A 27,332-nucleotide genomic window follows, 5' to 3' on the forward strand; every position below is an offset into this window, starting at 1 on the left:
ACTCCCTTATCTCTAATGAACACTTGCAGTCACTTTAAAAGCTTTCACATCTGTCCTGGCAGGGATGGGAAGGGGGTGCTAGTTGTCTCTCACCATCACACCGTCTTCTCTAAACTGCAAAACCAATTTGTGTCATTTTCAGAGGATGTGGCCAAACAGTTGATTCTTACAGTGGATGTTTATTTGGAAGGTAAAAAACCAAAAAGAATCTGTGGTGTAATGTGCCCTTTTCAAACCCAAACCCACCCCCTCATTACAGTGTCAGCCTCCTCATTTCTCCTTAGATCAAGTTGTCAGTGATATAACAGTTAGTGCTTTTTCATGTCACATATCAATGGTGAATACGAACTGCAAAATACATATTACCTCTGGCGATATCTAACCATGTAGACAACTTTCACAGCTGCCTCAGCTTTTTGCCACCAGTACGACAAGAACTGACATTTTAAAGTACAGCATGGGCTCTGGTTTTGACAGTATAGTTCAGGGATTTTTATAAAATGTGGGTATGATTGTAGTATAAGGCTGCACCATACAAAATTGAAAAAAGTGAAGGGGGTCTGAAAGGTCTCTGAGGTCTCTGTGTGTAGACCCAGCTCAACTTACAGTATGAGCTTTATCAAACAGCAATGTTTTAAGACTTGTCTTTACAATAGAGTGGATAAACCGCTTCCACAGGAGAGGAGATTGATAGCTAAAGGTCTATCCTCACATTCTTCTTTTGGAAACGCTAGGAACCACCAGTAGATTGGCACTCTCAGTGTGCCAAGTTTTCAGAAAATGAAATAACAGTAAATTAAAAAACTTCAGAAATCCAAAGAGGGAATTTACTTCTCATGTATGTGTCGCTCAATACATTTTATTCTATTGCTATTAGCTGAATTCCAAGGAGGAGTAGTTTAAAATTTTTTTTAACTTGGTCTTCATAGAAACTTCAGCACTATTTATGCAAATGTAAAAGGTTTTTGGTCATTAAGTTTTCCTGCTTACCACAGTCTCTGCAAAAGTTTCCACCCAGAACACATGAAAATTGAGGGCCGCAATTTACAGCCCTCGTTCTATGGGGGGGGGGGGGGGGGGGGAAGCACTAAAGACCACCTTTTAGTCATGCAATTTCACCAGTCTTAACCCAAACTGTCATCCACAAAAGTCACAGCTCGTCTTGTTAATGTTCTGGTGTTCTGGTGTAAAGGACAGTTTACAGTGTGGGGTTTTGAAACAAAAATAACTTATTACTCACTCATAATCTGTGGGGATTTGGTCCTGCATTTTTTATACCTGTACTCTGGTTCATACACATGTGCAAATCCTCCTAAAATTTTCCAAATGCATAAATAGCACTCAAGTTAATATTAAGACCAGGTTGGAAAAAACCTCAAACTCTTCCATTAATAGTCCAACTTTAGATCAAATTCCCTGAGAAGTAACAAATTATGGCTTGTGAAGATTTGTGTGAACTGATCTTTTAAAGAAGAAAGCTGTAATTTAGACATCCTGATAATACAACTACGCTGTCAGTCTTATCAGCTACATGGTAGATGAGCTGTTGGTTTCTTTTATTCAACCAGCACATCGTGATATTCATGCCTGTTCTTGCAGAGTCGCTGCTCACAATGCTTCATTTCCCTTTAAACCCTAAACTCTATTAGCAAACAAGACACTTGAGAATAGAAGCTTAACAAACAAACCTAAAGAGGCAAGAGAAAATTCATTTGCATAACTCTGCTTCGACTGGATATATCTTTGTGCCTTACAAGTTGCATCAGCCAAGATCATTAGCATGAATGTACGTGGAAGCTTGACACGTCAAAATGAAAGGATGAAGATGATTATGTGTGGCTATCTCTGGCACACACACATACACATGCCAATGTCACAGGGCAAGTTGTTGGCAGCCAGCAGAGGAGTGTGGAGATGGTGAGGAGACAGAGAGCGGGTGGTGTTTATTGTCCATGAAGACGGTGCAGTCCAACGTAAAGCTATGGCGGTGGCAGCTGGTGGTGACAGGGCAGCACGAAGGGATTGATTGAAATTATCACTGGAAGTTGAGGAATAAAGCAGAATAAACCCAGTGCTATCACATGGCAGCGTCCCGTGTGCAGAGGAATACACACATCAACAGAGTCTGATGGACTGTCTAGGCAGATATAACGGTGCGTCTCAGATAACAAGGGATTACATTTTTTATTAAAGCTGCACAGTGGGGCCTGGAACACTCACAGCTTTGCACAACACCATCATGAAGTGTGAGGTCAATGAACTAAGCGCATCATGCTCAGATTTACACAGCCAGCTGTTCAAAAACATAAGAGAGGTGAATGGTCAGATGTTGACCAGTTGTGCTTTCGCTGCAAACAGTGCTCACTCACTGCTGATTGTGAAGATTGTGTTGTTTTTTGGGGTTGCTGTTAAAACTGCCTGTGTCTCCTTAGAATTTCCCAAATGCTCTCAGACTTTGTGTCACTTTACAAAATCATCTTACAAAATAATTTTTTCAAGGTGTGTTCAGACAGAATTCAGCCCCTGGAAAAATGTGTTTTTAATAACTCCCAGCCGACTGTACATCAGCTTTAAGACAGACTATGTTTGTGATAAGTTCTGCCTGAGTTGTCTCCTTTCCCCTCTATACTCTTTAATGAAAATTTGCACAATTTTTTGCTCAAGTTGAAGCTAAAACACCACCAGCACCAGCACCACAACACCAGCTAAAAAAAAAAAAACACTCTAAGCTTCTACACATCTACCATTTGTTTTGTGTGTTTTTTTTCACCATAACTTCTGTTTGTTTATAAAAAAAATTAACATTCATGCGGAAGGAATCTATCGTGAGTGAGTGATAATTAGGCCTTACTCTAACCCCTTGTGGATAACATTAAACGCTGCCGTTGTTTTAGAAATGTACTGGTAAAAAGCATGTATGCAATTAATACTTTGCAACATTTCATTCAAATGGAAGCAGTTACTGAGTACGAAGCAGTGACCCTTAATTTTAACAGTTTGATTCTCCTCTTCTGCTTCTTTTTTAGTCTCAGGTTTAAAGTCTCCTAACACGTTCATATGAATGACATAACACACTCAACCATCAGCTAGAGCTGTGCAATATGACTACACATATCGTACCATGATAGAAAAACAGCTACTGCTTAATATCATGCTCTTGCTCATTTCCATGTTCCAAATTACATTCTTTTGACAGTACAAGGCAGCTTTCTTTGAATATAGGAGTGAAGGTGAATGAACACAAGTAGTTTGTGTTCTCATTTATTTAATTTCCTTACTTTTGCTGAGCAAATTAAGCAAATGAAGCATCCTTTTGTGTAGATTTTGCAGTGCTGAGGTTATGCTTATTTTGAAATCATAAAACAAATGTTAATTTTTTAAATTTATTTAATTATCATCCGTTTGCAACACATTAACACTTGCTGAAAGACGACCAGGAGCCACCGGTAATTTTAAGGTGGAACGTTTTCTTAACTTTTTACTTAGCGCATGAGTTCACATGTTGAATTAATCAACCCACCTTAAATTTTATTTTGACAACTGACCATTGACCATTCTGTTTTCATTGATTCTGTAATAAGATGTATGAAGATGTAATGGTCTGGATCCGTAACACAGAGGCAGGCGTGGTAGTGAGTGGATGGAACCTAGCCGTGGTGGATCTCCAATCCAAGACCAGAGTGGCAGGCAGAGTAAGGTCAACAAACGTAGTGAGGTCCAAACCGTGGATAGCAATCACGAACGTGAAGGCGGTGATTATTAAAGCGGAATCAATGTGACTGGACCAGGAAACAGGAAGTGGCTGCAAAATAAAAGTCATGAGGGAGGAAGTGGAGTTGGGGATCCTGACGGTTTCTCTTGCATTACAAGTAATAGGACAAGATAATATTGGGACGAGAGCTTCAAAAGTATGCTGTACATTTTGTGAAATGCTAATTGAAAATTTGTATAAACTTGATTACTGTAAATTCACTAAATATATGAAGAAAAGCTCTATCATGATGCATATTGTCATCGATATTTGAAATGACCTATATTTGGATATGAATTTTTGATGCACCATCTGGCCTTAGTGGGCGAAGAGGGGACTGGTTGAGTGAACTCTGTTTGAGTTCGATCAGTTACTCATTCTTTAAATAATTAATGTTGTTTATTTGTTTCTATGTATTAAACTTTTTGTCTGTATTAAACTTTATTGTCTCATTGAAAATACACAACCTTGCCCCTACTCCGTTGCACGTGTGTCAGTGAACACCTCTCGCGCTTAGAAGAACAGCTATCTTCTGTAAATTAAGGCAGTGATAGTGGTACCTTTAGTAACTATGTCCTCAGTCAAACCCTGTACACATACCTGTGCAGCTCTAATATAATTGCAAAAACAACAAGGACAACAGACATTCCAATGGATCATGATAATGATGCATATTTGAATATTGTGCATTAGAAACTGGAAGGTAACAAATGAATGGTTTGGAAAACCACTGCATTTCATTAGTATGTTGCACATACAATACTGTAATGAACTAAATCAATGGTTCACCCAGTCCTCCCTCTCCATGCTCTGCTGCACTGTCTGCTACTCCCCACCATGCTCTGCCCAGCCCTTTATGTACTGGTCATTATCAAATTGCAGAACTTATTAATCAAACACAACCTGAATGATTGGTTAGAAGGGTGAGCCTGTAACTTTGGCAAAGTTAGGGATATTTGACCTTCGTGCTAAATTTATGGAAAATTTCAAAAGTTCATGCTACAGTGATATTATATATGAAAGTAGCACATTTAAGTAGAAGCATCTTAAACAATTTATTGAAACAAAAGCCACCAATAGTGGTGATTATACCACAACAAAAATGTCAGTGTCTCAATAACTTGTTGTGTGTCCTTGAGCACCTTGACACCTTAACGACGGCTCATGATGCTCACAAGGTGACTTATTGCCTACTTACACGGCATGGCATTCCACTCTTCTTGAAGGGCTGCCCTCAGGTCATTGAGGTTCTGAGGTGCAGGGTTACGACCCTCTACATGACAACTCAGATGATCCCATAGGTTTTCTATTGCATTCAGGTCTTGAGAAAGTGCAGTCCACTCCATATAAGGTACACCAGCCTCCAGCACCGTTCCCTGATGATGTGACCTCAATGAGCTGGGACATTGTCTAAGAAGATTAAATCAGGCCTGGTTTGCACACCGGAGACACAATGATTGGCTTAATTATGTTATTCAAGTAGTAGTGGCTTGTCACATTACCATTCACAAGGTGTAGGGCAGTTCTGTATTGACTACACACGCCTGCCCAGAGACCACCGCCTCTGCCTGGTGGTGTTGTCAGGCACCCTTGAAAGTATTCTAGCATGCAGACCATGCTGACGTCAGCGGTTTCGAATGGTCTGACGTGACACTTAAACCTTAAACCTTGAGTGACATTCATCATCCGGTTCTGTGGGGCTCTGTTCACAGTGAAGCGGTCATCAGCATGGGATGTGGCCAAAGGGCATCCACTTCCATGCCTTTTGGTGACTCTTCCAGTCTCTCTGTGTCTCTGTTGCAACCTGCTGATGACACTCTGTGACAGAATGGCCAGGTACTGTTCATCAATTGTTAGGTGTTGTCTTGGTATCACAATATCAAAAGGTGAACAGCATCATGAAAAGGACTTCTCATTGAACCAGAACATTTAGTGGTCCATTCATGGATCAGACACTTGCTGTGATTTTTGCGCCTAATCACCTTGTTAGAGAACAGCATGTAATGCAAAAGGTACTAAAACATTGAACAGTTGGACATGTGAATTCAAAGGTTTAGAGAATGTCAATTTAGTTTGGAGCGCATTCTGAAATTTCACCCAAAACTCGAATATCCCTTTTTGTAAGTAGTGTATGTAAAGTCATCGAACATGTTGAACAACCAGACTCCTGACCTTCATTGAAAATGCTCCTTGAAGTGAATGTTATGTGAATACCTAAATAAGATCCTCCACCATTACATGGCTCACTGTGCCATTCAGCAACAGCAGTTAAAGCAACGGCAGGAGCAACACTCGTCTTTGTGGTTAACACCTGCTCATATTTTCTGCTCCATAAAGTAGATTGGATGATCTGAGTTAAATAATCCCCTATAGACCAGCTTGTCTGATCACTGGTGTCATGTGCCTGATAGGAACAGCTTGTAGATAGAGATTTCAAGAATTCACTCTAGTCATAAGGCACCAATAAAATTGCAGTGGATCCTCTTTATCAATGTATCTGTGATTTCCGCTAATTACTGATTAGACTAATGATGATATAATATATTTGTGAGTGCTGCTACTAGTGTGTGTCGTCAGTTTCCCTCTCAAATTTTTCTGTCCAACATCTAAATTAAAATATCTAGTTCTTTAGAGCAGATCAAGAGCAAATTGATTCCAAAGTTTAACTTTTTAAGCCTTTGTGGAAACTGCCAAGTGATTGTTTGCCTCAGTTAGGAGTTTTTTACAAGTCTGGGTGAAGACTGACCATCTTTTTACTGGCCTAAATTAAAAAGGCCTTCACATCAAAATGGGCCCTCATCCTTCTTTAACTTGCTGGTCATAGGACAGAGACTGGGATGCTGATAAAGTTTTATAATGAAGACCTGGGCTTGCTTACTTGAAGGCTGTCACTTTTACAGGTGACCTTGAGCAGAGATCTTTTTTATTTATAGTAAATAATGTGCTAAGGCATTTTCAAGATTCACTGTCACTTTGCACCCAACCATCACTCTGCCTCAAAAGACAATCTGCACTGCTAAGAGGACATTCCCATATAAAACACAGTGAGCTTGGTGTCCTATTCAATTATTTGAAGAGAGTATGAATACTTTCAAAGCTGCTACTTTATTAACAGTTATGGCAATTTATTCTACTTCCTTAACAGGCACATTAAGACTGACTCCAGGCAACATTCCCCTCTGTGGGCACCAGCGTGGTTTTTAACTGAAGTAATACTGAATATTTAAATTTCCCCACCTGACCTAATTAATGGCACGCTGTAAATATATAAGAATTATATCTCAAGGTTCAATTTCAGAATGCTGATCAGTGATGGGGATGTTGTACTTTTGTACGACCTAAAGCTCTTATAGTTTTTCTAATTTCTTAGACACTAGTGTCCCCTTTAAAGTCACATTTTCAAACCAGTGAACACACAGGCTGAAACAAAAGGTCACGTCTCCAAATAACACATTTTTTTTTAATAGTGATAGTGATATAAGTGATTTTACTTAAGAGACCAAACCCTGATGCTCTTTTCACCTGCACTATTTTGACGTGCTATTTAATTAATATTAAAAATGATTTTTCAAGTTTTGAAAAAACATTATTTTTCAAGTAATGAATGACTTTTTCAGGAGAAAAAAAAATTTAACCAAGATCTGGAAATATTTGTTTTACTGTTATGCCTAAGATTTTTTAAGGTTGCTGGAGCCTATCTCAGCTGTCATAGGGTGAGATGCAGGGTCCAACCTGGACAGGTCTTAAGTCTATCTCAAATCAAAGTGAAATAAACAGACAGACAGACAAACATTCACGCTCACATTCAAACCTATGGGCAATTTAGGGTCACCAGTTAACCTAACACGCATGTTTTTGGACTGTGGGAGGAAACCAGAGAACCCGAAGGAAACCCATCTGTCTGGTAAATCTCTTTTCATAATCATATTTGATATGAAGCATTTATGAAGTTATCAAATAGTCATTTATATATAACAGATAATGTTTTTTTTTTGTTTGTTTGTTCGGGGGGCTTTCTGGTGATAGAAAAGAGATCTCAAAAATCACTGCTTTTGACGTGTGACTGATTAATTTGTTCTAGTTTAATAACAATTAACTGGTATTCAAAATCAAAAAGCGTGAAGAGAAAGTGGCTATTTTAAGCTTGTCTTTATACTTCAAACTTCACCTGATGATTTGTGAGCTGTGTGAAAATGAGAAAGCAGAAGAGAAATTAATAACAGCAGTTTTAGCCACGTGACAATAACTTTATTATCTTTAAAATAGGGGGTATTATATTGTGGGATTGTTAGTGGAATGCCTGTGTGCTGCTTTTAAGTTCCATTGTGGAGTTTTTAAGTACACTCTGGCACTGTGTGACAAACACATTTTGTAGTTTTGAGATTATATATATACGTCAGCTCACAAGGACATTTGTCCTGCAGCTGTATCAGTGCATACACAGTAACTTGATGCAAGAGGGCTGAAAGTGGACTTATGGTGACACCACAGATTTCAGTTAAATTCAGCTTTATTTATACGGCCACAATTCACAACAAAGTCATCTCAAGGCACTTTACAGAATAAAATCAGTACTATAAAGATGTATAGAGAGAACCCAACAGAACAAGGCTCAGGGTGGGTTGTCATCTGCCTAGACAGGTTGGGGTGAGTGGAAAGTTGAGAGAGAAATGAAAAGAGCAACAAAAGCAACAACAAAACATCGGGCAGATTGGTAGGACCAGTAGATTCACACTGGAAGACACACAGCTTCAAAGCTGGGGACACCTGCAGAAAACGACAAATAGAGGGAGACAGAGAAGGACAAAGACAACTACAGGAGAAAACACACAGAGTTAATGACATGGGGGGGGGGGGGGTCCCCAAGCATACCTATAGCAGCATAACTATAATAAACTATATGCTTTATTAAAGAGGAAGGTTTTAAGCCTAGACTTAAAAGTAGAGAGGGTGTCTGCTTCTCGAATCTGAACTGGGAGCTGGTTCCACAGGAGAGGAGCTTGATAGCTAAAGGCTCTAGCAGGGTTTTAAATTCTATTCTAAATTTAATGGGAAGCCAATGGAGAGAAGCTAGTGAAGGTGAAATATGATCTCACTAGTTCCAGTCAGCACTCTTGCTGCAGCATTTTGGATTAATTGCAGGCTCTTTAGGGAGTTACTGGGGCATCCTGAAAGTAGGGAATTACAGTAGTCCAACCTACAGGTAACAAATGCATGGACTAGTTTGTCGGCATCACTTTGAGACAGGATGATCCTAATCTTGGCAATGTTCCGTAGGTGGAAGAAGGCTGTTCTAGAGATTTGTTTTATATGTGAGGTAAAGGACAAATCCTGGTCAAAAATAACTCCAAGGTTCGTTGCAGTAGTACTGGAGGCCAGACTTATGCCATCTAGAGTAACGATATGGTTGGACATCATATTTCTGAGATTTTTGGGCCCAAATACTATGACTTCAGTTTTGTCTGAGTTTAGAAGTAAAGAATTGTGGGACATGCAGGCCTTTATGTCTTGTAGGCTTGATTAACTGATTTTTTTCATTTAGTTCCATAGATAGATATAGCTGGGTATCATCAGCATAGCAATGGAAATTTAATTTAATTTATTTATTTGTGTTTTCTAATAATGTTGCCTAAAGGAGACATATATAAAGTAAAAAGTATTGGTCCTAACACAGAGCCTTGTGGAACTCCATAGCTAACCTTTGTGTGCACGGAGGATTCATCATAAACATGAACAAATTGAAATCTATCAGATAGATAAGATTTAAACCAACCTAGTGCAGTTCCTTTAATACCAATTTCATGTTCCAGTCTATTTAAGTAGTAGTTTAATTACAGCTACCTTATAGGCCTGTGGTACATAGCCTGTTTCTAAAGATAGATTTATGATATCTAATATGAATGTATCCATTAAGGGTAAAGCTTCCTTATGAAGCTTAGTTGGAATAGGGTCTAGCAGACAGGTTGTTGGTTTAGATGAGGTAATAACTGAAGTTAGCTCAGAGAGATCTATGGGTAAAAAGCAGTCTAAGAGGGATTGGGGCCTTATCGATGACTCTAGCACTGTTGTACATGAAGATCTATCTGTAATATTTGGGGGGAGGATCTGGTGAATTCTTTATCTAATAGCTACAATTTTATTCATAAAGAAAGTCATGAAGTCATTGCTGCTCAGAGTTAAGGGAAAACTTGGCTCAACAGAACTATGGCTGTTAGTCAGCCTGGCTACAGTGCTGAACAGAAACCGGGGGTTGTTCTTGTTTTCTTCTATTAATGATGAATAATATGTTGTTCTGGCATCATGCAGAGCTTTTACATTTTTAAACTATTTTTCCAGGCTAAATGAGATTCTTCTAACTTTCTGGAACGCCACTTCCTGTCTAACTTTCGTGTTTCCTGTTTTAAGTTGCGTGTTTGTGAACTATACCATGGAGATCGCCTCTGCTGGTTTACTGCTTTCTTTTTCAGAGGGGCAACACTATCGAGTATTGAACGTAGTGAGGCTGCAGAATCGTCAACAAGATAATCTACTTGTGCAGGAGTAACATTAGGGTGGCTACTTTTCATTGTATTGACATATGGTGAAGCAAATGATGAAAGAATCATTTCTTTAAATTTGTTTACAGCTTTTTGATTTGGCACCTGCTGTAGTGGAATTGTTTTATAACTCCTGTTTTCTACTGCTCAGCCTGATGCCGGTGCATTATCAGTGTGGTTTGGCTTCTATTGCCTGATAAATCACTTTGCAGAAGGGTGAGATCTCTACAGCTGTGGAGGTGGGATAAGAGATAGTGGACACCAAAGCTATTTGTCATTGTTAATTATTAGACTGCTATAACCCCACAAAAGACATCCAAACTAATTAACAAACACAACTAGGAGAGCAGCAGGGGACATCAAGGGCTCATAAAAACAGGAATGTTTAGGAGGAAAGAGATTTATTGCATAGCTTCTAAAAACTTTTAACTTTGGAACAGAATTTGGCTGCTTAAAATCCTGTTTTGTGCTTAAAATACATATAATTAATTTTGGAATTTAACACAGTTTATCCATTCAAAGTTTCTAAATCAGTTTCTTCTCTGTGTAGTGTTTAATAGCACTAATAAGATGCCACATTTGCTAAATCACTTACGAATGGGCATAATATGAGTAAAGCACACATCAAAAATGGTTTCTAGAGTTAGACCTGACTAATGAAGCAGGTGATGTTATGTGTTTCTGATGTCATGATGTCAAAGTTGATGAATGTGATGTTTGGCAGATGTTTTACTCCATAACCGACTTTGTCTGATGACGAAGGCCCTGTCCTTGGTTTACTAACAGAGATCGTAAGGTTTGACTCAGTTGTGTAAATGTGCCTTGGAAACTGTTGTTAGATTTACTGAAAGCCTACTGTCCATATAAGAGGGAACCCCTTTGGCATCTTGTAGTCTGTTAGTTTTTAGTGTTTCTCAGGGTCTGAGAGTGTCCTATTAAATACAAAAGAGGTTGTTTGTACCGGCCACCAAACCAGCAGATATATACTGTATTACCATGTGGCATCGTGTTGCAGCTGTAACCTATGTATATAAACGTGAAGGGAAGAGGACACGTTGAATGTTAATAGTTCTACAGCACAGGTGAGCAAGTTAATCCAGGTTGCAAAATGATGAAGTGGAGCAGATTCAGTGTTGGTTTTAGTGTCTGTATGGGGAAAATGCAGTTAATTTAGAAAATGACTAAACTTATCAGTTAATCCTCTTTTCTCACTAATCACATTTTCTGCTCTGTGTAGGAGTCTTGTCACTGATTAACCTTAAACTTTAAGGATTGATATTTTGGGAATATGTTACTGTTATTGTCTGTACGTTTGACTTTTATCTCCTCTCTACTCTTGCAGACATGTGACATCTTTGCCTTTTCACTAATTTGGTGTTGGTCATGCTAAAAAAAAAGGGCATAAGTCCAACATTGAAGCAGCAAATCTGCAGGTAAATGTATTGTTACTATTGGATCAGACTAACTCAATATAAGAGGATTTCTTTGTAATCAGAAAAAAAGATCTTGATCAGGACAACCCTAGTTTGAAGTGATGACTCCAGTTAAAAGTGAGGTGTAATGTGTAGCTAAGCCAAAGGACAGGACGTCCAGTACACTGTGTTACTCCCCCTTATTTCAACTTCTTTCCTTTTCAAATGGCCACATTTGAGGATGCCACAAAAAGCTTGCTGTCAAGGAGGAGGAGGCAATGAGTCAGTATGTCACATGATTTCTAGTCTCTTAGCTACTGGGAGCTGCTATAAATCAATGTACTCCACAACTATATTTTAGTCTTTCACAGACACTCTTGTTAAGCACTTCCATCCTGTGTGTCTTGCCAAAAGACCCTTCAACTTGCTGCACCTTTAATAAAGTGTTTTGAAACCAACTCCACTTCAGCATTTTCTGCCAGTTTATGGTACAGATAATGTGTTGGTTCCAGACATCTAAACTATTTGGAAACATGTCTGTAACACTTAAGGAATTTACAGTAATCCACAAAAATAAAGCAGAAATGTTGTTTGGTGCTAATTACACGAGATGTTTCAGCTCTTTCAGTATAAACCATTAGGCAGCTTGGTAAACCACAGTCTCAGGTTAGTTGTTCCAATACGACAGCAATAATGAAAAAGTTTCCACCACAGGCTGCCTTCTGTTACAACTCTAGTTCTTATGGTCTGCACAATTGGTTCTATAAATGACTCCTAAATAAAGTGCTGTTGTGCAGCTGGGATGTGGGTTTGTCAATTAATCTTGGCAAAGCTACTTACAGTAATAGCAGGCATGAAGTTTTATTTTTATGCTGTAAAAGTGAGAATGTTGTTTCACACAAATTAGAGGGCAAATCAGAAACGTCTCTCAGCTGACTGAGCATTTGTGCAGTGATAAAGCTGTTCTTCTCTCCCTCACAACACTTCTCATCATTTTTATCCTTTTATCTCTCTCAACCACTCCCGCTTTCATTCCGCATGCTTTGGTATTAGTGACACAAATACTGTATTAAGCCAGAAAAAAAGGATACTAAGGAACATAAGTGTACTCTAAGATTAAAAGATAAAAAAGACAAGTGCAGTGGCTGATGACTTAACCCTGTTTCCTAAAATTAGGTTTCTATACGCCTAAAACAAATGTTTTGTTGGGAATATATTGCAACCCGGTTAACCTTTTTAACCTACTGAGTAGATGCTGTAAAATGCTGCAGACAGCTTGCTTTTTGACAAAATATGCAATGTACAGGAGACAGTTTGAATGTGACTATAGTATATGAGTATTGAGCTGGTTTTACTGTAGAAGCTTTGATTTCACCTTAATATGTCACATTAAATATTTTACCACTGATCACATCAGTGTGACTGAGGACTCTAGAAAGTTACACTTAGTTGGCAGTGATCACAGGACTAAAAATAATCACACACAAGACTGGAGTCAAAAACTGTTCTAAGCTGTGACAGTCCTGCACTATGTACAGCATCCATCTACTGTACCTCAACTAGCTCCTTGCAATCTATTAATACCTAATAACTGCCTAACCTATTAATAACTGTAGTCCTTCATCCACTAAATATGGATCAGAACATCCATATTTGAACAGACTCATCCTTGTCAAGTTTTGTTAATGCACAAAGCAGCAGACATGGCAACACTTGTGGAGGTTACAGAACTGTTGACGATGAACCATTATTGTAACAGAGATCCTGTTTATGTGGTGATTCATAAAAGTGCTTCAAAGAGGCTCAAAGTGGTTCCAATTTCTTTGCTACTTGCACCTCGTGTACATCTACTGTAGTGTTCATTTCTGACCTTGTGCACAACCGACAATCTCAATGTCAATGAAAATGTTAGTTACTTCACTATGGTGCACAGAGAAAAGCAAGAGATGTTTATGACAGACAACATCTTTCACTAATAATGTTAACCATGGTTCTGTTTTATTTGTATATCCCATGAAGCCATGATGGTGTGACAGTGGTCAGCAACGGTCAGCATGAACCCTGAAACTGTTGCTGCATTCCCTGATCTCAGCTACTGAGATAATCTCATTATAAGTCTTAGCAATAGTGGCCAGATTTAGGGAAATAAGAGCCACATGCTGATAAGCTAAACCTATTCTTTAAGCTTGGAGTGAGACAGACTCCAGGGGAGAGAAGGAGGAGAGAGAGAAAAAAGCAACACTGCATCGTAGTGTGAAAAAATGCTGTATCTTCTTTTGACTCACATTGTGTGCCAACAACAGGGAATCCTGCCTTCCCCCAGTTTGTTCTGTTCCCATCACAGTGCAACGTTGCTGGTTATAATTAGAGAGGAGGTGTAGTGTAAGACTCTGCCGATTCACCGGTAGAACAATCTGTTGCACACAGAGCTGTCTCATTTTAATAATTAAAATGAATCTACTCTTGTGCATATTTGCATAAATTAAATGAATATTTGTTCTGGAAGGCTTGGCAAACACATTCCCCATCGCCGCAGTGTGTAAGCATGGTCATGATTGGCAGAGTCTGTTGTCCTACAGGAGCGGTAATCTCCACACTGCTGCAGCAATACAGTACATGACCCTATCATATGTGATTTACTGGGTTTCCTCGCCATGCAGGGACTCAGTGACATGATTCAAGGGCTGCAAATTCTTCCTGAGCACCTCAGTCTTTGGGATTTGACCCCACAACCCATGAACTTCTGACCTCCTGGAGTGAGCCCGCAGCACTGTAATCATAGCACAAGGCGAGAGGAAATGAACTGGAGCACAACATAAATCTTATTGATTGTTATGTGCTTTCACTTTGAAAAAATGTATGTTGCAATATTGTCATAATTGGATACTGCTGCACTAAAGAACCCTGCATGGGATAACTTTTAACCTGATTTGAAGCAGAAAATCAGAAATAAGTGGCCTGCAGATTATTTATGGTGCACATAATTTTATTTTATCCTTACAGGCACAATCGTTCCCTGTTCCATTAGTAAGTGGACGTGGAAGATATACTGTATATTCCTACAACATTCTCCTTTTGTGTTGCTACAGAAACACTGTCTACTGAAACCCACTTGATGCTGGACTTTTTCAACTGATACGAAAATCAGTGTTTGCCACCAAACCAGATAAAATATATACAGTATTAGGGCTTGACATTAGCTTTTTTTTGCCTTCCAGTCACTGTGGCTACTTTTTCCAAAGTTACTAGCCACTCATCATTTTCACCAACCACAATAGTGTGATACTGTAAAATTGGATATAGGTTATTGAATTAAAAGACATAATAGAGACCCGCTCCACCTGTGACCATGTTAAACTACTGAAATCCAGCTGCATTTGGTGTGTTAACAGGTGTTAGTGTCAAGCTCTGTACAGTACATAAAATAATATACAGTAATTATATTTATGGTCGCTACTATTCAGCCTCAGAATCAGCAGCATTACTTCAGCATTTTAGTCTAGTTTACTTTTACTAATTAGAAGTAAAGGGATTTATCAAAGGGAACAACAGGAAATCACTCCTCAAAGGAGGAAAGGAGGACAGACAGGACACACTTATAGTGAGGCAGCTTACTAATCAAAACAGTGATTAGGGTGAAAAGGTACCACAAAACTTTATATATATAATATAAATCTCTGTCTTGTTTAACATTGTATTATGATCATGAACATTGGCAATATTAATAAAACATAGCCTTGCTATGTTTTTTAATTTCTTGCCATGTTTTTACCAACAAATTGTAAAAATATGTTAATGCAGTATAGTCACAAACATTGACAATATTAATAAATTACGGCCTTGCATATTTTATAATTTTACACATTGCATGTAAATTTACATCTTTTTTTATAGTCTATAGTCTAATGGGCATCAACAGGTTCTTCCCTTCACATTCTCCAGTCCAGAGACTCCAGTTTACAGCATAAGAGAATATGTCTTTGGCAAGAGGTGGAGGCCTGGTACCCAGCCAATCAGAGTGAGGGGCTCACAATGCAGATTTCATTTTAATAGCCTCCAAATGGACTGAAGAGAGAAGCGATTTTGCACTTTTTGTATAGATGGTTATAGAAAACACTTGGGGAATTTTATACTTTAATGAGTGAAATACAGTTAATTTAGACAATGTCAATAATTTTTTCTAATTCCTATGATCTCAATTATTGAAATTATGTGTACATAATAAATTCAGTCAGTCAGCTCATCTCACCCGGAGCTGTGGTGTTAAGGCAGGTGGCTGGTACAAGAAAGAAACACCTTAATTCCAGCATGTTAAAGTACTTAACACTTTTTTTAATGTACAGCTGTAGGGACTGAGTTCAACACCAACCTCCATCATGTTTTTTGGGGGTTTTTTTGGTTAAAATGAACAACTATGAACTAATCGTTCATATATTGAAGACACTGTAATTTTCCACCGTAGAAAATAATATTTATATTACAAAACAAGTAGTGCACTCAAACATGCTTTGAAGTCTGAACCAATATGCTATTTTTTAATCAACCTAATGAAATGTGTTGAGTGAACTCTCAGCAATGCATGGATTTATCTCACTGTTTAAGTTACAAAAAATAAACCGTACCAATAAAAACTAGAAGTTGAATTAGCTTGAAAACAACAACAACTTTTATGTACGTTAAGTTAAATAAACATTTTAGGTGATTCTACAAATTTCCTAAATGAGGATTTATGATTTGATTTAAACAATAAGTAAGAGATGCAGAACCGATATCTGGTGCATCCACTCCACCTCCAGGTCCCTTAAATCTTGACCAACCACCGCATTTTATTTTACTTCTCCTAGTTAAATTCACCTTATCCATTGTCGTCCTACAATGTAGAATAGCTGGCAACTTACTACTGTATGAGGAGCCTTAAATTAAAATGTTTAAAAGCCACATAAAGACCCATCTCTGTTCTTGTCTTTAAGCTGTATTAGTCTTTGTTTTCTCTTTGTACTGTTTTAACTAGAGGTAGTTATTAATTGTAGTTAACTGTAAATATAGGTTTGTATTTCACTGTCATCACCAATGAAACAATTTCTCAACTCTTTCACTTTGGTTAATATTTGTTATTACTAGATGAATTCTGATTTTTCCATCATACTTGTGTCATCACCCAAATGTAGACTGCTTGCTATTTAGAATGGACAATTTCACCATCACCAATTGAAGTATATTTATCATAGAGTTTAATGCGATGGTTTTGCACAGTGGTGGTCACAGGAGTGGTCAGTGTACATAACTGCTTTGTCTTTTCTTTCCAGTGTCAACTCACACTCAGTAGGCTGCTTTTAATTATCTGAAAAGTGGAACAATTGTACAGCAATGAGTTGGTTTTTATTTTTATATGTGGTTTTATTTTAACTCCACATTAAATGCCAGTCACTATGTCTTATATCTTATGCAAACTAGAAGCTGAATGAGCTTTTCCTGAGGCAGGGAGCTGAAAAGTGGATTTGTTCAGACATTTACATGGTGGGAGGGTTTGTAATTCAAAATGGGTGGAGGCAGGACATTTTTCATTTAACTTTCCACTCTGTGTGCTCTCCCCCAAAGTCTTTTTATATCTCATAGAATCGAGTTTAAAGTAGTGACTGTTTGTTTGGAGATTTGAGTCCAAATTTCTCTTTCTATATTACAGATACTGGATCTCTGTGTGTGCATAAAGAAGTGTCCAGGTGCAAAACACCCCCTCTGGTAGTCATGAGGAATAGAGGGTATGTACATTGAATGTTCTTGTGGTCTTGAGGTGCAAAACACAATATATCATAAAGCACATGTAACAAACCACATTTGAAAAATGTTTAATGTTACAGAAAGGTAGGGACAATGTTTCTTACCTATGATTGGAAGAACCAACTCAAACAAAATCAGTCTCACTATACTCAATTCATATCACAACATGACCAACACGAAGTGGCCAATAATTGTGAAGTGGAAGGAGAATGATAAATGGTTTTCAAATATTTTTATAAAGTGTAACGTGCATTTGTAATTAGCCCCCTTTACTCTGATGCTTCTAAGTAAAATCCAGTGGAACCAATTGTCTTCACAAGTCACCAATTTAGTAAATAGAGTCAACCCATGTGTAATACACCTGTATAAATACATATGTTCTGTGAAGCCCTCAGAGGTTTGTTAGAGAACATTCGTTAACAAACAGCATCATGAAGTCCAAGCAACACACCAGACAGGTCAGTGATAAAGTTGTGGACATGTTTAAATCAGGGTTAGGTTATAAAAAATATCCCAAGCTTTGAACATCTCACAGAGCATCTAAAAATGGAAAGAGTATCCATAACTGCAAACCTACTAAGACACGGTCCTCCACCTAAACTGACAGGCCGGACAAGGAGAGCATTAATCAGAGAAGCAGCCAAAAGGCCCATGATAACTCTGGAGGAGCTGCTCGGGTGGGAGAATCTTTCCACGGGACAACTATTAGTTGAGCACTCCACAAATCTGGCCTTTATGGAAGAGTGGCAAGAAGAAAGCCATTGTTAGAAGGAAGCCATAAGAAGTCCCCACGTGCCATGTGGGGGACGCAGCAAACACGTGGAAGAAGGTGCTCTGGTCAGATGAGACCGAAATTAAACTTTTTAGCCTAAATGCAAAACATTATGTGTGGCTGAAACACTGCACATCCCCCTGAACACACATTCCCATCGTGAAACATGGTGATAGCAGCATCATGTTGTGGGGATGCTTTTCTTCAACAGGGACAATGAATCTGGTCAGAGTTGATGGGAAGATGGATGGAGTCCAATAAAAGGTAATTTCTAAAGAAAACCTTCCAGCAGGACAAAAATCCTAAACATACAGCCAGAGCTACAATGGAATGGTTTAGTTCAAAGCATATACATGTGTTAGAATGACCCGGTCAGACCTACATCCAACTGAGAATCTGTGGCAAGACTTGAACATTGCTGTTCACAAACACTGTCCATCCAATCTGACTGAGCTTGTGGTGTTTTGCAAAGAAGAATGAGAAAACGTTTTTCTAGATGTACAAAACTGGTACAAGAAATGCAGCTGTAATTGCAGCAAAAAGTGGTTTTACAAAGTATGGATTCAGGGGGCTGAATACAAATGCACACCACACTTTTCAGATATTTATTTATAAGACATTTTGAAAACCATTATCATTTTCATTCTACTTCACAACTATGTGCCATGTTTTGTGGTCAATTACATAAAATCCCAATAAAATACATTTACATGTGTGGTTGTAACATGACAAAATGTTAAAAATTGTGTACTGAGGTGTTAGGGGTGGAATTCATAAGGGGGCATTGACATTGATGTTAGGTTTGTGTCCTGACACTGGATGAGGAGGAGATGATTCTAATCAGAGTAAGAACTACTGTATGTGGTTAACTCTAAAGGTCTTTACACACTAGAGACACATTTTTAGAGCATATTTTCTGGCAGGTAAAACATATTCTAACCATTAACCTGTCAATGAGCAACTTAAATCAATGATAGATGTTGCTGTGAAAAAATATGGCACGTAATCAACTGAATTCATGTATAGTCCGCTCTCAGAAATATCCAAGGTTTTCATCATATTATCAGGTTTATTAGGCACACTTGAAGCAGCCTGTCATCTTAAGCTTGTCCCGTGAGTGTCCCTTAAGTACAACAAGTATAACATCTCTTCCATTGCTCCCCCTCCACACCAGAGTAACACAACGCAGAGCCCCTGGTGGGGCAGTAGTGGGCCTCTGATAAAGTGGCCAGAGTGTAACTAATAACTGTGAGTGGTTTTATGGACCTCTTGTTCAACATCTGTTAGATTCAACATGAGCGAGCGATGTAGAAGCACTAGTGCACAAGTGCTCATACACTTGCGTAGCCTACAGATTAGTCTCTGTGTAGCTTTAACCACCATAGTGTAAATCAAGCTTTATTATGCATCCCAGAAGCAGCAGTGTCAGAACTGCAGTGTAACACCTGGACCACCTCATGGTGGATGTTAAAAAACACTGAATTTCATGCAGGAGAAAAAGACAGGAGGACTTTTGTTTGTAAAAGAACAGTGGGAGAAAATGCATGTTTTTTACAGACAGAGGGAAATATCACAATTTATTATATTTAGATGCCACATTTATAAAAAGGTATGAATAATTTATTATGTATTGTAGACATTTCACAATGTGAATCAAGGCCACAAAATAAGGATTTTTTTATAAACTTAGTGTAAATGTTGAAAACATTACATGCAACTGCAAACATTCATAGTTTGTGTAGTACAGACAGTCACAGCAGTGTTTCACTGAATACTAACAAAATGGGCAAGTCTTTCATCTCAAGGGGAGAAAGATGCTGGTGTCAAAGTACCGGTCATGACAGTTTTGTTTTTCCATCCTTTGCTCCTGTCTGTCCTCCAGATGTCCCCAGACTTTCCCTCTGGTCCCGACCCCCCGACTCTGTTTCCAGCTACGTAAACACCTGTGTTCCGTTTTACTTTGGCTTTTGGTTCTGCAGCTGCTTTTATACCAGCTCTGACCCTGGATTTTGACTTTGTCCTGTTTACCTGTCCTGCTTCAGAAAGCTGATGAGACCTGCTGGTGCCTTGCCAACATGTGCCATTAGTTTGGCAGCAAGCTCTGCTGGGTTGGGGTGAAACTGAGTGTAGATGGGCAGAGCAGTAAATCCACACCATGCTCATCCATCACTCTGCAGGACTCTGCTCTCTCTCTGCGTCTCTCTGCCTCTTTCCCTCCAGCTCAGCTGAGCCGAGTCCCTCTTTATACACGTTCTGTGGCACATGATTAATCCTACCTCTAATATCTCTTCTTATGTGTCAGCACCTTTGCTGCTTTATAGGCTTATTCTAAAATAAAGTGACAGCTTTGCTCTGAAATATCACCAAATTAAGACCGCTGGCATGTGTAAACAACACAAATATACACTGAAAACCATATATCAAATGAACGGCGATGCCTGACTCTCCTATTAAAACTTTGTTGACCCTGTAATTTTTAAAGTTTGTGTTGTGTTGTTGATCCTTTTAGCTGATTCTACATGAGTCATCTCAGCTTCTCTCATGATATTTCTGATGTTGTGTGCATTAGTACATGAAAATGTGATTCCATAGGTCACGGATATACTGCTGTGTAGGCACCAATAAAAACAGGTATATAGGGGTTGAAACAGATGGTTCCAGTGTGGACACGACACGACTGTGGCACAGGAAGGTAGAGCGGTTGTCTACCAATCTCACAGTTGTTGGTTCAATCCCCGGCTCCTCCGGTCACATGTCGAAGTGTCCTTGAGCAAGACACTGAACCCCAACTTAGTTGCTCCCGGTGAGTGTTGGCCAGCTGCATAGCAGCTCCCCCATCGGTGTATGAGTGTGTGTGTGTGATTGTGAGTGTGAATGGGTAAATAAGAAGCAGTGTAAAGCGCTTTGAGTGCCAATAGGTAGAAAAGCGCTATATAAGTGCAGACCATTTACCATTTACAGGGGAATATTTTATGTACCATAAAAATTAAGAAATATGTTTTTAATAATATGAGATTTCATTTCTTCTAAACCATCATCTGAAGTGACTTCTGTTTCTGATGACAGCAGCTCTTTAGAGTTACTCTTGATTTTCAACAGTTTATATTTGTTCAAAATGACACTGTCCAAATACAATTTTCAGTTTTTTTGTCAGTCTGTACAATATAAGAGGCTATAAACATATTCTCATTTAATAAACCCTGCAACTTGCTTCTCTTCAGAGTAATATAAGGACTGCTACAACTTAGTAGGCCAGAACAATCGGTGAGAATTAGGATCCTCCTAAAGTGTTTTACTGTCCACATGTCCTCCACTTACCAATTGAAGCTGTGTCCTCACATGATCCTGTCTGAATTATTGCTAGGCCAACAGTCATTCAGACAGGATGGTGTGTCCACCTTTACAACCACAACACATGCTGCATGGATCTGTTTTGTAGTTGCTAGTTACAGCTGCAAAGCCACCAGAAGTCCCTAGAGAGTTTTGCAGTTTCCCTACTGTATGAGTTGACACTATGCAGAGCCGCCAGAGTAGAACTGAACTAAATTCCTGTGATCTTAGAAGGAAACAAGGAAAATTAATGGCTAGGCCTCTGTCGCCTGTATTCTATGATGGATGACAGTGGAAGAGGGGTCGTGGGTGATTTCCATGGCAGATCTGAAACTATGAATTCCAGCTCCTTGAAAAGCTGGCTAAAGTTGTGCTGACAGGTGATAATTTAAACACAGTGGAACAGCTGGTTTCAAAGCTGTGCCATACATTGCAGTAGATGGGCGTCTGTGTGTGCGTTATCTCGAGCCCGTATGTGCACAGTTGTACGCTAAAACCTGTCAAATTTGCTTTCAACATTCGTTCGATTGACTGCCTGCATATGTAGCCACGTCAAAGGTTTACAGAAGACTCTGTCTCATCTCCAGCAGTCTGCACACGCACAGATCCTCTCCTTCCTACCAATGGATGTGTCTCATTTCCTTCATAAACCTGAAATACTTAGTGCTACTTCAAACCGAGGATTTTGTAGCAATACTCCTGACAGAAACTAAACTGATATACAGTTGCAGTTTATTAGATGGTATGTGTGGACATTATATGGCTACTTACTGTTTTTGTGTTGACCACTGAGGAAGTTGTGTTTAAACATCTGTGCACGGAGAAATTCTTCTTCTTTTTCTTTTTTTGACTTCTTCTTAGAATTATTATTATAATTATAATTATAATTATTATTATGTCTTCTACAGAGCCTTTTTGCAGAATACTTTTTAAAATGCTATAAAAAATTGTCATTTGTTTTCTTGCTTGAAGCCATATTTATCTGACCAGTACAAATAATTATTTTTTAGTGTTTTCAATGACCACCTTAATAGCATTTTGTAAATAAGGAAACGTTTGATGCAACACACTAAGAAACAGACAAAGATGAAGATGAGTCGCTCACCACTTTGTGTCAAACCTTATAGGAGAATTTTAAATTAAACAAATAAACGTATGTATGAAGCATCATTCCAAAATGAATAAAATGTGTAATTAAAGGAAATAAGATGTGATGAACGTGACTCTTTCTTTAAGTTTGTGGTAAGCATCAAACTCTAAATTTGCTTATATTTACAAAGTACAATAAAGTTTTTAATTTTTTATTTTTGTCAGATAAATAAAAGCGCAAGAACATTAACAAATGCTAAATTGTCCGCACTTTGCTACCTTATTACACAAAGTGCTTTAGTGTGTTGCTATCAGACACTGATGATGCAAGGTGCTGATCTGACCCACAGGGAGCAACCCGGAGTTCAATGTCTTACCCAAGGACACGTCAACATATGGATAAGAGGAGCTGGGATTCGGAAACAATCCCACATTTACATGTAGTTGCTTTTAAAATACGTTTCAACATTTCTGATTTATGGACACACAATGAAAATATCAAATTTCTACAAATTAACAGATTTGTTCTTACTTGTGTGCTTGTTCCATAACTTCCTTTTCCTATACTGTCTTCATTGTTTGCTTTTACAGAAACACTTGCTGACATTAGCTAACTTGCAGCAAGTTGCAGCTTAAAAATGTAGAAGTATTGAATATGTCAGCAAAGATTTAAATAAAATAAGAAACTGCATGTCACATAATCTCTAATCAGAAGCTGATTTCTGTATGTAATAGAACTATTTCCAGTTAGGACTCACAATAGCCAGCAATTGGTGTGTTTGTGTGGTCAGACACAGTGAGGGTTCATGTCCCCGTGAAGTGTCACACATCGGTTGTACAGTTTACCCATGTGGCCAGATTGTTGGCTGGGTTTGTCTCTCTCATTATTCAAAGATTCTGCTAGAAAGAGAAGGCATTTACCCTCAAACATTTCCTTCAGCTGCATTAGCTTTTCTCATGAGGTGATCAAGCATACAGGTGCAGCCAGGCCGTTGTTCTCTGGCCATTTGATGAGCGAGGTTTGCATCATTCACCCTGAAGCTGCTGAGCTGTAAGCAGATCAATAGCCGCATGTCCTCAAAGGAATCCTCATTTTGATCCTGCTTATGAACCTAACTCCTCCGTGTCCTCACTGAAGCTTCTGCCATCTGTGTAGGCCACAGGCACTGAGCAAAGTGGTAATAACTATAATGGCACAATTACTTCTGATTCAATGCAAATGTCCCAAACCTCAGAGCCACATCGCTCTGTCTGCCCCTGGGCATCAAAGCTGGCCATTCTATTGTAGCTTATATCATACAGAGCAACTTTAAAAGGCTGAACAATCAGTGTTCTCTCATCTCCAGGAGTCCAGATATTTCACCTCAACCCAATAGAAGATATTGTGTAGTCGGCTTATTTATGGATTGACGCTGTTCCCTTTTAGCTTGCAGGGCAGAGCTCTGCCACGGTCTAATGAGGCAGAAGACAACCTGAAATCAATAGCTGCTCGCAGCACAGTGCAATGAGAACAGCCGCAACAGAGGACTCCAGTAATTAAATGTATTTCACAGCGTATAACAGCCGGCTGCTTCCCAGAGCAGCAGAGAGTTTGTTCGGATGTAGGTTAAGTCTATTCTTTACATTGTCAGACCTTATGTTCTACTTGGCCACCTGTGAGGAGCTTTTAGTCTGCAGTGTAATGTGTCTTCTGGCCTTGTTAGTCTTAATGCATAGAGGCTTAGTGCGTCCCCTTTAGTTGACTACAGTGGACCCAGTGTTAATGCTGGATAGAGTGTATTTGACCAATATTGAAGCTCATGTATGTACAGGTCAGGTTTTATTAAGTGTTTTTTTTTTTAAGTTTGATGAATGCTTGATTCTAACCAACAATCTTTAATGGCATCATAGTTTTACGCTGTCAGAGGAGCTGTTCAGTGGCATCTGCATGACGTTCTGACCTTGATGACTGAGAATCTGCACAGACACCAACAGCAACATAAAAATTTGATAAACATTAAGCAGAAAATTGTCTGTTCACACATCCAGCAGACAGAGTTGGAGTTGTTCATATCCGCCCAAGGAGCCCATGTCCATTATCCACTCTGTTCTTAGCTTTGGCACCACTACTTTCACCAGCTAGATGTGGACAATCTGCTGCTTGCTGATGCTAGAAACCATATTGTTAAAAGTAGTGATCATGATTTGTATACATAGAAAGACATTGATGTCTCAGTAGTAAAAGAGTCCAGGGGTTAAACTGACCTATTGAATACATTTGATGCAAAGAGGCCAAAAAAACTACAAAGGATCTAACCATGTGACTCAACACTAGAGCTTTGTGCCCATCTAGGCTTTTAAGTGTTCACACACAGTTGGAACAATGCCTCAGTTACTGTATCCATGTCTCTTCACCTTATGAACTAGAAACATAAATGTTGTATGTTTCATTTTGAGGGTAATGATGCTCCACTACACCATTTTTCTTTTTATGTACCTTCATCTGAAAATTATATAGAAACATCTACCAAAATACTGTAATTGTCATGGAAAACATGCTCAGAGATATATATTTCAGATATTATCAAATTGTAAATTCTCTTTCTTAAAAACCAGAGTGAATTAGACATATCTGCCACTGTCACCTAAGTGAGCTAATAATTCTTTTTATTCCTTTCAGATTATTTATTCATGTTTGCTTTTACAAGCAAGCTGATATTGGGGAAATTATTCACTTTCAGTAAACTTATAAAATAAATTGCAGAAATATGGTGACAGCAGGCACACAAAAAGCAATATCCAGGGCTGTTGCCTGAAGCAATGTCATATTTTCTGTATTTATTTATTTTGTTTTTCATTGTTGTATAACGCTGTTGGGCAACTCAGACAATCCGCTGGTATTAGGCCATAATTAAAGCAGATATTAAAAGAGAGGAGCAATATGTAAGTCGTGAGACGAACACAGCAGGGTCATCTCAGCTAGATGACGCCAGTGTAACTGCAGTCACCTTCCCTGTACACATGACAAACTGCTGCCACCAGGCTACACTGAGAACTAAACAGATACATAAACCACTGCCCTTGACATGAGCCCTTAACTCCTGTGCTTTGGCATAATGGCATTGTCACAACTTAAGAAGTACTTGCAGGATAGTAACTTGGAGGAGAGGGGAAAATGTGAAATGACATCAACCTCACCTCAAGTTGTTTGTCAGAAAGGTAACTGCTGCGTTATTGAAACACCAGCTGGGATTAGGACACAAACTACTGCAGCACTCTGGTCTGATTTTAGTCAGAATATTAAATATTATGACAACAATAAAAACACTAAACACCAGAAGTGTCCCAACATGACTTTTTAACATATACAGTCAGGTACTGTATTACACTGAGTATCATCACTGCAGCCACTACAGGCCTAGTCAGGACCAAACAGAATCTACTCTTCTCACACTGCATCATATGATGCTGTGTGAATTTCCAGGATCATTAGCTGTAACACCGGCGGAGCTGCAATCTATCAGAGTGGACCACTAAGGTCATCAGTCACCTAGTCACCTAGTCCATCAGCACACATCCCAAAGCATGACCATAATGTGCACCAAGCAAATATTTGCCAAAGTCTTTAAAAGGTTTTTTTGTTTCTGTTTTCTGTTTCAAATTGTTTGATTTTAAATTAGTTGCTTTGGAAAAGTTAAAATTAGATCAAGGCCACTTTTATTCTGTAGACGGTTCTGAAATGTGATTAATTCCGTTTTACAAGGATTCGTGTCTTAGGCTGGCTGCTGGAATCACGGGTCAGTGAGTGCAGTGTGAGTGCTGTGCTGAGACCCAACGAGTATCAGGCCTTTAAGTCAATTGGTTTATTATATTGAAGAACAACTTTTTTGTTAAATTGTTTTTTTAGTTTTCATGTTTTATTCATTTTTAGCATCATTCTTAAAATGTATTTGTTATCATGAAACATTCCTGTTTTAAGTGATGATGTTTCAAGTATTTTACTAATGTATAAGTATTAGTACAAGAATATTAAAATTGCAGTCCTATGAATTATTAATTCTAATAAGTGGAGCTTCCGGGCTCTGTATTTTATTGTGTCCTCCTTCATGGCTGTGTGACATTACAGAAATGACAAATGTGTCCTAGACAGACAGAGCCCATTAATAACAGGGATGAGCTTTGTCTCGTCCATGACTCCAGACCTCACTCCATTTCATTAAGGTTTCAGTGTCTGGCTTGTGAAATTTGGAACATTTTAATAGATCTCCCACCAACCCCTGCATTATAACCTTATACTGTATAGAGTGTTTATTGAAGGCTACCAAGAATACTTTGCAGAGGCTAAAGGTTAAAGTATTTAAATGCTCTAAAGCACTAAATAAAGTGTGTGCACCTTAAGCCAGTGCAAATTTGTGAACCTCTTAAAGATCTCTAAATGCAACACTGTGTTGCCTGATTAGAGCAGATGCAGGGTAGAAGCAACATTTTGGATTGATTTATTTCTTCTACTAAATGAGCTCCCATATGCTAAGTTCTCCTGAAGCTAAAACAGTCTTTTCACAAAGACACAAACGCAGCCCTCATTTTCTTTTTTTTATCCCTTAGATTGAGTGTGAAGTGTGAAATTTAGGTTGTACTCTCAATAGGCACAGTTGCCTTTAACCATGTCTGTTGCAGTTTCATCA

General features: G+C 38.7%; 1 protein-coding gene across 2 annotated transcripts in view; it reads left to right on the forward strand.

Annotated features, from left to right (window-relative positions):
* The window catches only part of LOC137103030 (heparan sulfate glucosamine 3-O-sulfotransferase 5), an 87,933-nt gene that overhangs the window by 35,261 nt on the left and 25,340 nt on the right, over window positions 1–27,332 (forward strand). The window contains exon 2 of one of the 2 annotated variants that reach the window (XM_067483025.1): window positions 17,383–17,458. The exons of the other annotated variant lie outside the window; for it this stretch is intronic. The gene's annotated coding sequence lies outside the window, so the exon portion shown is untranslated. The remainder of the gene's footprint in view (window positions 1–17,382; window positions 17,459–27,332) is intronic. 2 annotated transcript variants of the gene reach the window in all.

The sequence above is a fragment of the Channa argus genome, chromosome 17, assembly GCF_033026475.1.
Source record: "Channa argus isolate prfri chromosome 17, Channa argus male v1.0, whole genome shotgun sequence".
Lineage (NCBI taxonomy): Eukaryota > Metazoa > Chordata > Actinopteri > Anabantiformes > Channidae > Channa > Channa argus.